Genomic DNA, 15,545 nt, shown 5'->3' with positions numbered 1-15,545 from the left:
AGTGCGAAGCCCGAGCTCCCCAACTAGAAAGCAGACCCCACGAGCTGCAACCAGAGGAAGCCCACATACAGCGGCAAAGACCCAGCGCAGCCAAAAATATAGATAAATAATAAATCAATAGAAATTTAAAAAAACACAGAGAGAAGCCACTGCGATGAGAAGCCGGCACACCACAACTAGAGAGAGTAGCCGGCTCTCTGCAACTACAGAAAAGGCCCACCTGCAGCAATGAAGACCCAGCGCAGCCAAAATAAGTTATATATATATGTTCAAGAAAAAAAGGATCACTGTTTAAAAAAACAAAAGGTCACTTGGCCCCTTTCTCACTGTTAGGAAGTGGTGGACCTTAGCTCAAACCCAGGTCCCCAACCTCAGAATGTGTACCTAACCTCCATTTTTATCTGCCTGTCAATAGTTATTATTTTATCATCAGAAAAAGAAAGTGCTGTTTTTAAACTCTCTTATCATACACTTACTCTATAGGTTTTCTAGAGTTGAAATTAAGAAACGTGCTGACATTTCAGCTTTTGAACTTGGCTCTTTGGGTGAAATGCCTCAGACCAATGGCAGAGGCAGAGCATTCTGGAAGATCACGGCTCTCACACTCTTTGGCTTGGTAGGCAGAGCTGGGCTCCCACTCCGAAGTGCTGCCTGGAGGTTGCCCAGTTCTGTGCGGGAGGCTTTTAAATAGATAGATACATCAAGTGTCAGATATTCAATCCATGGCAGCTCTTATTAATACGAAAATCCCATTTGCAAAGGGCTTTTTCTACCCCCATTGAATTGGCCCAGTAAAGTAATCCTGTTGAAAACAAAGACCTGTCTCCAGAAGCCCAGGAGGAGTTGCATGTTATTTGCATAGATTTGCATATCAATTCATAGCGGGTGGAACTCCTCATTAAGGGGTGGATTATCCCAGGCACCTGAAATCCTAGGAAGAAAATACTTTTCAACTAATCAGTTCAGTAGATTAGAAGTAGCCTCTCTTTCCCTGCTACCAACCTCTCACCTCCAAAAAATAATAGTAGTTAAGTCTTCATCCAAACCCAGGTTTTCCATGGAAACTCTCTGGGGGTCGGTAGCTGGATGGCCATTGGACGAGGATTCTGAAGGAAGGAAGTGAGAAACACACTTCAGGCCAGGAGTCAGTTCAGATCCAAAGTCAGCATCCTTCTCTGAGACTCAGAGCCTGCAAAGGAAGCCCAGACCAAGAGCAGGAGCCTCAGGCTTCTCCACGCCATCTCTTCTCTGGTGCTCCCTCTCAATTGCCTCCTCTGATTCCCCTCTGCCTGCATCCAAAATTCCTTTAGTTCCACCCTTCCTCTCCCTCACATCCTTCCCCTCATTTTCAGCGTCCCCCTCTGGCTCCTCAAGAATTAAAGAGGGGAGGCTTAGTTCTATACCTTCTTTCCTCCAAAAGAGTTACTGAAAGATAGCGTCTGTGGCTAATTCAGGATACAAATTTAGATTCTTTTTGGCTCGCATCGTATTTGACATAGAAATTTTTGATTCAGTAATTACTTATGAATAAAAAGAAAAGTTAGGAATATAATAGATATTCCTTTCAAGAAGTATGTGAAGAGCCTGATGCGAAGAGCTGACTCATTGGAAAAGAGCCTGATGTTGGGAAAGATTAAAAGCAGGAGGAGAAGGGGCTACAGAGGATGAGATGGTTGGATGGCATCACCAAGTCAATGGACATGAGTTTGTGCAAGCTCCAGGAGTTGGTGATGGACAGGGAAGTCTGGAGTACTGCAGTTCATGGGGTCACAAAGAGTCGCACACGACTTAGCAGCAACTGAACAACAACTTTCAAGAAAATAACTAATGCTAATCATGAAGATTAAAATCTAAGTGGCTGGGATCATATTGAATCTGCACAGCAAATCATGGATACTGGACATCTTAACACTATTGGCTGAGACTATACTGCACGGAACAATCAAGAAATGTTACCTGTTTGTCTGGGTTGCCAAGTGTTGCATAAAAAACTACTGTATTGGACTTCCCTGGTGGTCCAGTGGTTAAGAATCCGGCTGCCAATAGAAGGGACATAGGTTCAATCCCTGGTCCAGGAAGATCCCACATGCCAAAGAGCAACTAAGCCCGCAATACCACAACTACTGAGGTCCACACACTTAGAGCCTGTGCTCCCCAAATGAAGCCACTGCAATGAGAAGCCCAAACACCACCGTGAAGACCCCGTGCAGCCAAATAAATAACTACCCCATGACTTAACTGGCATAAAACAAGCGCTCTGCCTGCTCTAGATTCTGTGAGTTGGGAACTCAAGAGAGGGCTCCGCTGGTGGCCTTTCTGCTCCACACAGCATCTCCCAGGGTCATCCACTCAGCTGAATTCAGCTGGGTCTGAACTGGAGGGGAGTTTTCAAGGCCTCACTCCTCCATGTTTTTTCACATGGCCCCTCTCTTTTCACACGGCTAGCTTGGGCTTCCTCACAGCATGCTGGTCTCAAGGTATTCGGACTTTTTACAATTTGATTCAAAAGGCGGCATTCTGAATGAGGCTTCAAAAGAAAGCATGCCAACAATGAGGGCAGGAGCCAGTCTCTGAAGGCCTCGTCTCCGAAGCAACACAGGACCACTTTCATTGCCGTCAGTTGGCCGAAATGAGTCCCCAAGCCAGCACAGATTCAAAGAGCAGGGAAAGAGGCTCTCCCTGTTGACGGGAGAGCGGCAAAGAATGCGCGTCCATCTTCTCAAGCCATCTCACCGCTGCTTGGCAGTGGTGTCCATGTCAGTGCTTGAACTGTGTGACCATCTTCTAAAGCTTTTTCCGTGGCCCTGGGAGTTCTCTCCAACCTGAGATCACAGGCCTTTCCGAAACACTGACTTAAACATGTCATCCTCTCTCTCTCTAAAATTCCTCTAGGACCCCACTGACTTTGGGAGAGAAAAACCTTTCATAAATTGCTGTGCTCTACAGATTAACAAGCAGGCTTCCCTGGTGGCTCAGCAGTAAAGAATCTACCTGCCAATGCAGGGGAGGTGGGTTCGACCCCTGGGTGGAGAAGATCCCCTGGAGAAGGAAATGGCAACCTACTCCAGTATTTGTAGTCGCTGTTGTTCAGTAGCTCGGTCAGGTCCAACTCTACAACCCCCCAGACTGTAGGCCGCCTCTGTCCATGGGATTCTTCAGGCAAGAATACTAGAGTGGGTTGCCATTTCCTTCTTCAAGGGATCTTCACGACACAGGGATCGAAGCTCAGTCTCCTGCTTGGCAGGTGGATTCTTTACCACTGAGCCACCCGGGGTATTCTTGCCTTGAAAATCCCCTGGACAGAGGAGCCTGGCGTGCTGCAGTCCCTGGGGTTGCAAAAAGTCAGACACAACTTAGTGACTAAATAGTAACAAAAATGGCCTAACACACACTCACACCTATTTCCTCTCACAGACAACTCTCACACAAACAAGCACACAATGTACAAACTCAAACACATACATGCTGGTGACTGCCGACCTCCCAGAAGGACCACCAGAACAGTTTGGCATCACACAGCCGTGACCTCTTCCTGACCACAGTCACAGCCAGCCTCTTCAGCCTGACCAACCACAGGAGGCTCTCAGAACGGGGAGACCAGGGCAGATACGAACATGGTTTTGGTGTCTGAGCTCAACTGGTTCAAGACTGAGCAGAGGGACTTTCCTGATGGTCCAGTGGCTAAGACTGCACTCCCAACGCAGGGGGCCTGGGTTCGACCCCAGTCAGGGAGCTAGATCCCACATGCTGCAAATAAAGATCCCACATGCTGCAACTAAGAAAAAAGAAAAATTCCACATGCTGTACCAAAGATCAAAGGTCCCGGGTCTGTCCTGCAACTAAGAGCTGGTGCAGCCAAATAAGTAAATAAATAAATAATTTTTTTAAATAAAGACTGAGCAGAGTTCATGAAGTTATAGTTTAGGACTGGTGGCCGTAGGAAGGCAAGGGCCCTAGAGCAAGCGTCTGTTAGTAAACAGCTGTTTGGCTAGTGGTGGTTTTGCCCAGATGAGCCGCCAGTTGTTCTGAGAATGGGGCTATGTGCCCAAATGCACAAGCCCTTATTTGAATAAAGTAGTTTTTAGGGACTTCCAAAGCAAACAGTGAAATATTGAATGGCTTACAGTGCTTTCTTCCTGGGTAAGACCTTTCTGGGATGCACAGCCATCTTGTTGACACAGCTGGCTCCTGTCTCTCATCCTGAGCGTGCACCCACGCGCATCTCAGGCCTGAGCACACAGTCAGACGCTGAGTGGTCCTGCTCTCCATCTGGCTTCGCATTTGCACGTCCTCACCCTCTTTCCTAGCGAAGTTTACTTTCTCTCTTCATAAGTATCATGTGTGCTCATCACTGGGAAGTTTGAAAAGACAAAACAGCTAGAAATCATAGTGTCCACACTATGGGGTTAATGGACAGAGATGCCGTTGGATCAGCGTCCTAGGGCTGCCGGTAACAAACTGCCACGAACTGGGGGACTTTAATGTATTCTCTCACAGTTCTGGAGGCCCAAAGTCTGAAGTCAACGTGTTGGCAGAGTTCTAAGAGAATTTGTTCCATGTTTCTCTTGCAGTTTCTGGTGGATCCCAGAAACTCTTGGCAGTCCTTGGGTGGGGCTGTGTTAGCTCGTCTGTGCTCCACAAAAGCCTGGCCTTTTCTGTGTGTGTCTCTGTGTATATTTTCTCCTCTTCTTACAACACCAATCCCTGGATTTATGCCCCACCTTAAATCCATGATAATCTAATCTCCAAATCCTTAAACTCAATTACATTTGAAAAAACTCTTAGTATGGTGGCTCAGAGGTTAAAGCATCTGCCTGCAATGTGGGAGACCTGGGTTCGATCCCTGGGTCGGGAAGATCCCCTGGAGAAGGAAATGGCAACCCACTCCAGTATTCTTGCCTGGAGAATCCCATGGACGGAGGAGCCTGGTAGGCTGCAGTCCGTGGGGTTGCAAAGAGTCGGACATGACTGAGCGACTTCACTTTCTTTCTTTCACTATCCAAGTAAAGTGAACACCATTCTAAGTTTCCAGTGGACGTGAGTTTTAGGAGGCCACTATTTATCCGCTATATGGGTATAAGAGACCTAAATTTTCGCCTACCATATCAAGAAGCTAACAGATAATGTCTAAAATCAATAAACCAAGAAATGGTGACCTAAGCATGCTATTGTGAGGAGGGGTGGGAAGAATTAAAGGCTTGGACGGTGTTCCTAAGGAGAGGAGGGAGAAGTTGGAAGGAGGACACTCTTTTTCACACTTTCGTTTTGGCTGCGCTGGGTCCCATTGCTGGGAGGGCTCAGCAGTTGTGGCCACAGGCTCAGTTGCTCTGCAGCCTATGAGATCTTCCTGGACAGGACTGAAACCATGGCCCCTGAACTGGCAGGGGGGCCGCCTGCTCTAACCACCAGGGAAGTCCTTTCCAGTACTTCTTGACTCTAAATTATCAAATTCCTTTTTTTTGGAAAACCCAAAACTGAGAAGAAAATGTGCTTTTTCACCCATGTGCTTTTTCTTCCTTATGCTTTTCTGCGCTTATCTAGGGAAAAAAAATATTATTTCAAAATGAATGAAAATTCTTTTTACCCAGTGGTATTATTATAATAACTATAGTTAGCATGTTGGTATATATATACTCTCTCCAAATTTTCTAGGTTGCTCAGACTATGCAATAGTGAAACCAGTTTAGTTCCACCTCATTTCATAATATAAACATATCTCCATATGACCTTTGCATTTTAATGAACATTAGTTTTATGGCTATGCAAAATCCATTACTTACTTTAAATCAGTCCCTATTTTTTCACATTATTAATAACAGTGAAATATATATGTATCTTTGAGCAGTTTTTTGTTGTATTCAAATGACTTCCTTGAAATATATTGCATTTTCTAGAAGGTTCTATCACAGGGGCATGGCTGTTTTGAAAATTTGGGATATATTTGCTGAAGTATTAATACATTTTAGGGGAGAAAGAGTTAACAGCTCATATAAAATACAGGAGTCTTTCTTCTCCTCTTCTCAGGGAAAGCCTCTATTATAGGCTTTTCATTTATTTATTTTTAGTTGAAGGATAATTGCCTTACAGTATAGTGTTGGTGTCTATCAAACGTCCACATGAATCAGGCATAGACTTACCCATGTCCCCCCACCTGAACACTCTGTATTACAGGATAGCGAGTGGCTTGGTCGGCTGCCCCTCAGTTTTACTTACAGTCCCAAAGTAGGGGACTCTGATTACTCTCAGGATTTGCTATAAAGCAGACAAACTGTCCTCCAGTGCTCACCGCCAGCCAGCCAACAGAGGGAGAAAACTGAAGTCCTGTGGACGGATCTCCATCCACTTTTTGATTTTGGTTTCCTTCTGTTCTTTTTGGCCACTTTTTTACTTTCTGTCATTACAAAATGCTCCAGGATCATCTTATAATTTCCCTACCACAATCCTAGAATCAATGGTATTTCCAAGGGACCCTAGTCCCTTTTATTAGGGAATGGGATTGAGAAACTAAGATGCAGGCTTTGAGAGTGCTTTGTTACTGGGGTGCCACTCTTACAGGCCCTCTCTGCAGAAAGAGCTAGGAAGTATGTGTGTCCATGCCACCTTCTGCCATTAAACCAGTTTATGGGGTTTTTTGCTTTCCACTGACAAACTTTGGGTGCTGAGGAAGACATCAGGGCTAGAACCACCCTGAATTTTCTCTATGCAAGAAAGCAATGTGCTAGGGAAAAAAGGGACTCCAGCCATTTTTTGTTGCATGCACTACTAGGGGAGGTTTGCTGGATAAAATACAAGTCCCCCAGTTAAAGTGGCATTTTTGGATAAATGACAAATACATTTTTAGTGTAAGGATGTCCCCTGCCAAGATTCTTTATCTGAAATTCCAATATGCCTGGAGTCTTGTATTTTTATTGGTCAATTCTGGCAGCTGCACAGTGGGGCAGAGTTGAAGCGGGGGTTACAGGAACTTGGCTAGAGGAAGCACCAACACATGAGACAAGAACAAAGACCAGAGTTCCTGCCCAACCTCTGTACCTGCTCCCAACAGAGCCTGTCGTATAAAGGGCGTCATCAGCCAAGAAAAATCTATAAACAACTCCAAGGTTAATAAACTCGGTACACCTAGGTGCCCTTCAAAAGACAGCTCAAATGTCACACCCTCTTTGAAGTTTCTTTAACTCTGCCCCATGCCAAACAAACCATGACTTGGCTGTGTTCTCCAAAGCCCCACGCCCATGGTCCTATAGAGGCCTGAGCAATCTAAAGAAGAGCCAGGCATTGTTCTTGCAACATCCAGGCAGTTGCTCGGCACGTCTCTGAGCTCGCTGTGCACACAGCCCTCACTCTGTCCATCTCTGTAGAAGCAGTATCTACCATAGCTCCAGGAAGAGTCTGTGGAGGCTCTATCAATATTTCTCAATGAACAAGGGAACAAATGAACAAACGCTCCCATTTTAGAGATGGAGGAAACAAGACCCAGGGAAATTCAATTCAAGCCCACACATTCTGTTTGTATGTGTGTGTGTTTCTATTTTAACGAGTCCACTATGAACAAGAATGACAAACGATGTTTCAGAAGGTGGAGGGGAGGGCCCTGACATATTCTGAAGGGCAGAGACGTCCGCGATGAAGGACACTGAGCCCTGCCCTTCCTAGCCTGGGGCCAACATGGTATAGAAGGTGGCAGGCCAACGGCTGCCTTTTGGACTGAAGTCAAAAGCTCCACGTTCCATTTCAACTCTGACCTTGGACAATCACTTTGCCTCGGTTTTCTCCTCTGCAAACTGCCAGGAATGATCTAAACTAAGCAATCTCTGCAGTGCTTTGAGCTGATTTCTCTGTCCATTCACCAACTAGGATTTGTTGAGCCCCTTCTGTGGTACCCTTCTGAGGCTACAAATTGAAATGCGATCCCTGTCCTCAGGGAACTGGAAAGGCAGAGAAGTGAAACTAGCTGGGCTGAAGTACAGTTGGTACCATGGTATTAAAAGCAGTGCCCTCGGGGTACTCTTTCTACCCCCTTCTGATGCCTATGTCAAAAGCTTTCTCTATCTCCTTTATACTTTAATAAAACTTTATTGCACAAAAAAAATTTTTTTTAATAAAATAAAAGCAGTGCCCTCCACTTATTTGGCGTGCACACTCACCAAGTGCCAGCCACAGCACCAATTCCCACTGTCGCCTTGTGACTAATCCCCATTTAGGGAGGCAGCATGACTTGCTCAAGATCACTTAGCTAGTCAGTGCTAGAGCTGCCACTGAAACAGGTTTGTCTGACTCAGAAAACTAGCACTCATAACCAGGCGGCTATGCTGCTTCCCTGATAAAGGTATATGAAAAGAACAACAGAAGGGGAACTTCCCTGGTGGTCCAGTAGTTAAGAATCCTCCTTCCGATGCTGGGGACATGGGTTCAATCCCTGGTTGGGGAGCCAAGATCGCACACAGGCAACTAAGCCCATGCGCCACAACTAGAAAAAGTCCACACCACACCTAAGACCCAGCACAGCCAAAAAAAACAGAACAACAGGAAGTGCAAAGTAGGGCATAGGGAAACTTTCTTAAGGCCTTTCTAACTATGACACAAAATCCAGGAACCATTAAATAACAATTTAAATAATTTACTCAGTCATGTCCGACTCTTTGCGACCCCATGGACTGCAGCATGCCAGGCTTCCCTGTCCATCACCAACTCCTGCAGCTTGCTCAAACTCATGTCCATCAAGTCAGTGATGCCATCCAACCATCTCATCTCATCTCACCTTCTGTCATCCCCTTCTCCTTCCCCCTTCAGTCTTTCCCAGCATCAGGGTCTTTTCCAAGGAGTCAGTTCTTCGCATCAGGTGGCCGTTGCACTGGAGCTTCAGCTTCAGCATCAGTCCTTCCAATGAATGTTCAGGACTGAATTCCTTTAAGATGAACTGGTTTGATCTCCTTGCAGCCCAAGGGACTCTTGAGAGTCTTCTCCAACACCACAGTTCAAAAGCATCAGTTCTTCAGTGTTGAGCTTTCTTTACAGTCCAACTCTCACATCCATACATGACTACTGGAAAAACCATAGCTTCGACTAGATGGGCCTTTGTTGGCAAAGCAGAATCTCTGCTTTTTAATATGCTGTCTAGGTTGGTCATAGCTTTTCTTCCAAGGAGCAAGTGTCTTTTAATTTCATGGCTGCAGTACCATCTGCAGTGATTTTGGAGCCCCCCAAAATAAAGTCTGTCACTGTTTCCATTGTTTCCCCAACTATCTGCCTTGAAGTGATGAATTTAAATAACAATAATAGGTATCAAACATAGAATTTACTATGTTATGTAGAAAGCATTGTTAAGAACACTTTAAATATATTAAGCATTTAATCTTCACAGAAACTGGTTGAATAGTATTTGGCACATCCATATAATGGAATACTTTGCCCTCTAAAAAGATTATGGAAGCACTTTACAGATTGACAAGACAATTTCAAGATATGTAAAGATTAAAAAGCCATATACGGTCGGTACTACGATCCCCATTTCAAAGAGGAAGGAGACGAAGCACAGAGAATCAAGCGTCCCAAGCCACACCGCCTGTTTATGGGCAGAGTCGGAACCTGAAGCTAGACAGTGAGGCGCAAGAACCTGTGCTCTGATCTATTACACTACATTGTCAAAAGTCAAACGTAAAAACGACAAACTGCAAGAAAAAAACTTTGAAACTCATATCACGAAGAGCTAATCTCCTTAATATGTTAAGAGTTCCCTCTAAGAAAAAGGCCAACAATACCACAGAAAAATAGGCAAAGCCTCTGAACAGATGGTGGTGGCGATGGTTTAGTTGCTAAGTCGTGTCCAACTCTTGCGACTCCATGGACTGCTGCCCGCCAGGCTCCTCTGTCCATGGGATTCTCCAGGCAAGAATCCTGGAGTGGGCTGCCATTTCCTTCTCCAGGGGATCTTCCCAACTCAGGAATTGAACCTGGGCCGGGTTCAATTGCAGGCAGATGATTTACCCACTGAGCTATGAGGGAAGCCCTTCTGAATACTAAAACTAAATACATACAAGAAAAATGCAGATTGTAACCCTGCCGAGATACCATTTCTCACAGACCAATTTGGCACAAACCCAAAAGTTTGACAAGAAACTCCATGAGGCTGTGAGAAACGGCTTCACATCCTTTACTGAGGGGATGCAAATTAGCTCAAGATCTACGGATGGCACCTTAAAATGACAAACCTACACACCTGGCAAAGCTACACCTAGAAATTATTCTCCAGATAACTCAAACGTGCAGAATGGCATTAAGTTAAGGCTCATCTCTGCAACCTTCTTTGTGGTGGTAAAGTCTTGAAAACAATCTTAACGCCCATCAACAGAAGCTGCTGAATACATTTGGCACATTCGTATAATGGAATACTTTGCACTTTAAAAAGACTGAGGAAGCACTCTACAGATGGACATGAGACAACATCAAGATTCACGAAGGAAAAAAGGTGCAGAGCAGTGTGTGTGATACATTATTCTCTTGTGTATATTATATATTCTTTTGTGTAAAAAGAAAAGGGAAAGGAATAGTCCTTGTATTGACTTGTACACACATTAACAAATATCTCTGGGGCAACACAGGAAGAGGGCAGATGGAGAGCAACAATGGGAAAGAGAGCTTCCTTTATACCTTTGCATTTTTGAGGCTTAAACCACATACTTGCATTAGGTGTTTTTAAATTTTTTTTAATAATTTTAATTTTTTAATTTTTGAATGTGCTGGGTCTTCATGGCAGCCTTGTGCTTTCTCTAGTTGTGGGAGAGGGGGGCTACTCTCTAATTGTGGTACATGGACTTCCATTTTGGTGGCCTCTCGTTGCGGAGCACAGACAGGCCCAAGGTTCCTGGGCTTCAGCACGTGTGGTGTGCGGGCTCGGTAGCTCTGGCTCCCAGGCTCTAGAGCACAGGCTCAGCAGTTGTGGAGCATGGACTTAGTTGTTCTACGGTATGTGGGATCTTCCTGGACCAGGGATCAAACCCATGTCTCCTGCACTGGCAGGCAGATTCTTTACCACTGAGCCACCAGGGAAGCCCTTATTTTTTTACTTAAACAAAGACTATTTAAGTGAAAACAGAAAGGCCTTTCAGAGAAGGAGTCATTTTAGAACTCTCTGGCTCCAAGATCACAACTCAATATTCCTGCAATGAGATAGACTCTTCATGAACCCATTGGGGCTAACACCAAAAAATAAAAGGATATTAAAAGATCCCCATGGGTCCAGCGAGATTCTTTCATTCTAAAGCACTCATACAGCTCATACTGCCTTTCCCCATTATGCTCCTGAGGCTCATTCAAAGCTAAGACTCAGGCACCACTGACATCTGGTAACATAGGTAACCGTGGGCAACCAGGCTTCCCTCGTGGTTGTCATGGCAATGGTGATGTTCCTACAGTTGGGTTTTCATTGTGAGGTAATTATCAGGCCTTGTGATGGGCTCCTCCACATTTGCCGCTATTTCCAGCAATGACGGTTATGAATGAGCTTAAATGAGATGCAGTTTCAATCGAACTGTTAATAGATGCTGTGAATTGAGTCAGATTTACATATCCTTCCATCAAGGTGGGCAAACCTTGTGAACTGTTTGATTAGCACAGTTCAGAGATGGGGAGCCACGTGCACAGCAGCCATCAAGCCGCTGGAGGGCCAGAGACCCACCACGTTCCAACCCAAGAAGGGCAGTCCTTTCTCTTCCCTCCTTTCCTCCCCACCCACCACAAGTCACAGAAGCAGACGCAGCAGGCTCTTGGTTTCAACAGAACTTTGTTAAACCCCCGCATGCATGCTCAGTCGCTCAGTCATGTCCAACTCTTTGTGACCCCATGGACTGTAGTCCGCCAGCCTCCTCTCTCCATGGGATTTCCCAGGCAAGCATACTGGCATGGGTTGCCATTTCCTCCTCCAGGGGGTCTTCCTGATCCAGGGATAGAACCGCACGTCTCTTGCACTGGCAGGCAGATTCTTTACCACCGAGCCACCTGGGAAGTGTTGCTCGATCCATAGCCCTATATAATCAGCCCCACTTTACACTGGAAAAAAATCTCAAGTTTCTGCTGTGCAGAGTGTCTCCCCTAGAAAGTGATGGACCCAGGGTCATCACCACATCTCAGAGCTCCTTCCACTTTAACTACCTCACTCAGGGGCTGGGATGACAATTTTCTTTGTGTTTGAAACGTGAAACCAAGTTTCACAAAGTTCATGTGTCTTAGTGGAAAGAACAGGTGCTTCTGCATCTATAGGCTAAATAGCAGTATGAAGTGGCTGGGTCCTGGTTGCCAAAGATCCCAAGTGTCTCTGACAAGCTCCCAGTGACTCTTAACCCCATGCAGACCTATAACGCCCTGATTTGAGTGGACACATTATACTCATTGTTGACTGAAAACAATTGCACAATCTAAAAGTTGAGAACTATGCTTTATTTGGTGGACTTGGTAGGGACTTAATTCTGGGATGCACACAGCATCTGAGGGACTGTTCCAAAGAGGTAAGGGAGGAGCCAGAATATAGAGGAGCTTTTGCAAAACAAAGGAACAAGCAAATGGGGCTTCCCTTCTCAGTGGTAAAGAACCCACCTGCCAACGTAAGACACACGAGTCCGACCCCTGATCTGAAATGACCCCACATGCCTCAGAGCAGCTAGGTCCACGCGCCACAACTACTGGGCCCACACACCCTAGACCCGTGCTCTGTGCTCTGCAACAAGAGAAGCCACCGCAAAGAGAAGCCCGCGCACCCCAGCTGCAAGGGAGCCCCCACTCACCGCAAATAGAGGAAAGCCTTCCTAGCAATGAAGACCCAGCCCAGCCAGAAACAAATGAAAAAATTTTGCTAGTGAACAAACAAAAAACTCGGGTAGACAAACATCAGAGATTACTGCTAATTAAAGAACAATCTCAAGTCAATGAACTTAGCACTTTATATATGGGAAGATGCAAGAGCTCGGGCTTAGTGAAATTAGTCCTTTGATACGCACCTCAGCTATCTAGGGCCGTATTCTGTTTTTCTCCATCCTGAGTCCCCTCAGGGTACACCATTGAGGCAGCTGCAGTGGCTGATGGTTTGATGGCAACAACTTCCTCTGTTTACTAATATGACAGGCGGCCACTCTTTGTCCACATCACTGACATTCAAACACATCACTACCCCTTCCTGCACTGTATCATTCGGTTCCTACACTATGTACTCTTTTAGAAGTGACTCCATTTTTACAGCCTGTCATTGAAATACAGTTAAAGGAAGTGTTAGAGGAAACCACTGGCTGAAACTGCCCACCCTGGCACCACTGTAACCATCTGCATGAGTTATTTTACCAGGAGGTACTGGTGATGAACATGAAACTAACAAGCCCCCACCAATGGGAAGAATTCAGGAAAGGTCAAAAGCAGACAGGAGACATCAGCCCGTGTGCCGCACCAGCCTCCCAGAATCCTTCTCACTGGATCCATCCTTCTCGATGCATGTACCACCAGGAAGGACCCGGGGTTAGAACGATGGGCCAGAGACAACCCAGAAATGAATCCCACCACCATAAAATCCAAGACTGTGAGCCACGTGGCAGAGCAGTCCTCCTGGGTTCCCTCACCCTTCTGCTCGCCACATGGGTACCTCCTCCCAATAAAGCTAGAGAACATCCCCCACAGCAACGAAGACCCAGCAGAGCCAAAAACAAACAAAAGGATAAAGTCTTTTTAGAAATGGTTTAGTTGCTAAGTCGTGTCTGACCCTTGCAACCCCATGGACTGTAGCCTGCCAGGCTCCTCTGTTCATGGGGTTCTCCAGGAAGAACACTGGGGCAGGTTGCCATTTCCTTCTCCAGGGGATCTTCCCGACCCACGGATCAAACCCACGTCTCCTGCATTGGCAGACAGATTCTTTACTGCTGTGCCACCAGGGAAGCCCACTGGAGTGGTGACTTATACCCTAATTTACTGCTCTTTCCTGCCTTCTGTCTTTGGACAGGTCAGGATTCCCCAAGCCTCACTGCTCCTCTACCCTGTTTGGAGAGAAGCAGGACAGAGAGATTCCTTTCCAGCTTCAGTCCCCGTGGCTCTGACCTGGCAGCGGTCAGTGGCCCTGGGCTGGCTCCCCTGATAACCTCTGCTGTGGCCAGTTGAGGCTCTCTCACCGGTGGCCTCGGGAGGTCCTCTGGTCCAGTGGTATTGACTCACGTGGCAGTTCTGGGAATGTCTGTGCCTGCCCCCTGTTGATGTGTGCATTTAAGATCTTTTGGGGAGGTTGTCATCATTCTTTCCTTTTTTTTTTAAGAGTTGAACATTTAATTAATTAACTAATTTTTGGCTGCACAGGGTCTTCATTGCAACTCGAGGGTCTAGTTGGTCTAAGGCTTGTGGGATCTTAGTTCCCCGACCAGGGATCAAAGCCGAGTGCCCCTGAAGGCAGATTCTCAACCACTGGACTACCTTTGTCATCATTTCTCCCCAAGGTTGTGCGCCCATCTCCTCTGGGTCTGGCCTCCTGCTTGGCTCCCTCAAGTCCAGTCTCTACACAGAAGCCAGAGCCCTCATAATACACAGGTGAGGTTGATGCTCTGCATAAACCTTTCAGAATGTTTACTTATTCTTACAGAATAAAGCGTCCTCTTTTCAGCATGGTACCTGGCGTCTTTATGTCTGGCTTATCTCTCCATTCTCTTCACTAGTGCAGGTTTTTGATTTCTGACATCCTGAACTTTCTGCCTGGAATGTCCTCTTGTCATGTCTGTGCTTGTTGAATTCCTTTTTGTCTGACGGGCTATAGTCCATGGGGTCGCAAAGAGTCGGACATGACTGAGCAACTAAACAACAATAACACACTGCTCTAATGACAGCACACTGCTCTGATGACAGCACACTGCTCTAATGGTAACACACTGCTCTAATGATAGCAGACTGCTCTAATAACACACTGCTCTAATGGTAACACACTGCTCTGATGGTAACACACTGCTCCGATGATAACACACTGCTCTGATGATAGCACACTGCTCTGATTATAACACACTGCTCTAATGGTAACACACTGCTCTAATGGTAACACACTGCTCCGATGATAGCACACTGCTCTGATGATAACACACTGCTCTAATGGTAACACACTGCTCTAATGATAACACACTGCTCTAATGGTAACACACTGCTCTGACGGTAACACACTGCTCTGATGGTAGCACACTGCTCTGATGACAGCACACTGCTCTGATGATAGCACACTGCTCTGATGATAGCACACTGCTCTGATGATAACACACTGCTCTGACGATAGCACACTGCTCTGACGATAGCACACTGCTCTGATGATAGCACACTGCTCTAATGGTAACATACTGCTCTAATGATAGCAGACTGCTCTAATGATAACACACTGCTCTAATGGTAACATACTGCTCTAATGGTAACACACTGCTCCGATGATAACACACTGCTCCGATGGTAACACACTGCTCTGACGATAGCATACTGCTCTGATGATAGCACACTGCTCTGATTATAACACACTGCTCTAGCTGTCACAGTGCAGTCCCTGGAGTGGC

General features: G+C 46.0%; 1 protein-coding gene across 2 annotated transcripts in view; it reads right to left on the bottom strand.

Moving 5' to 3' along the window:
* The window catches only part of FAM174B (family with sequence similarity 174 member B), a 143,422-nt gene that overhangs the window by 115,542 nt on the left and 12,335 nt on the right, over nucleotides 1-15,545 (bottom strand). For both annotated transcript variants that reach the window (XM_069559936.1, XM_069559935.1), the window contains one exon: nucleotides 1,010-1,106. The gene's annotated coding sequence lies outside the window, so the exon portion shown is untranslated. The remainder of the gene's footprint in view (nucleotides 1-1,009; nucleotides 1,107-15,545) is intronic.

The sequence above is a fragment of the Ovis canadensis genome, chromosome 18 (genome assembly GCF_042477335.2).
Source record: "Ovis canadensis isolate MfBH-ARS-UI-01 breed Bighorn chromosome 18, ARS-UI_OviCan_v2, whole genome shotgun sequence".
Lineage (NCBI taxonomy): Eukaryota > Metazoa > Chordata > Mammalia > Artiodactyla > Bovidae > Ovis > Ovis canadensis.
This window is presented reverse-complemented; position numbering and strand designations above follow the sequence as displayed.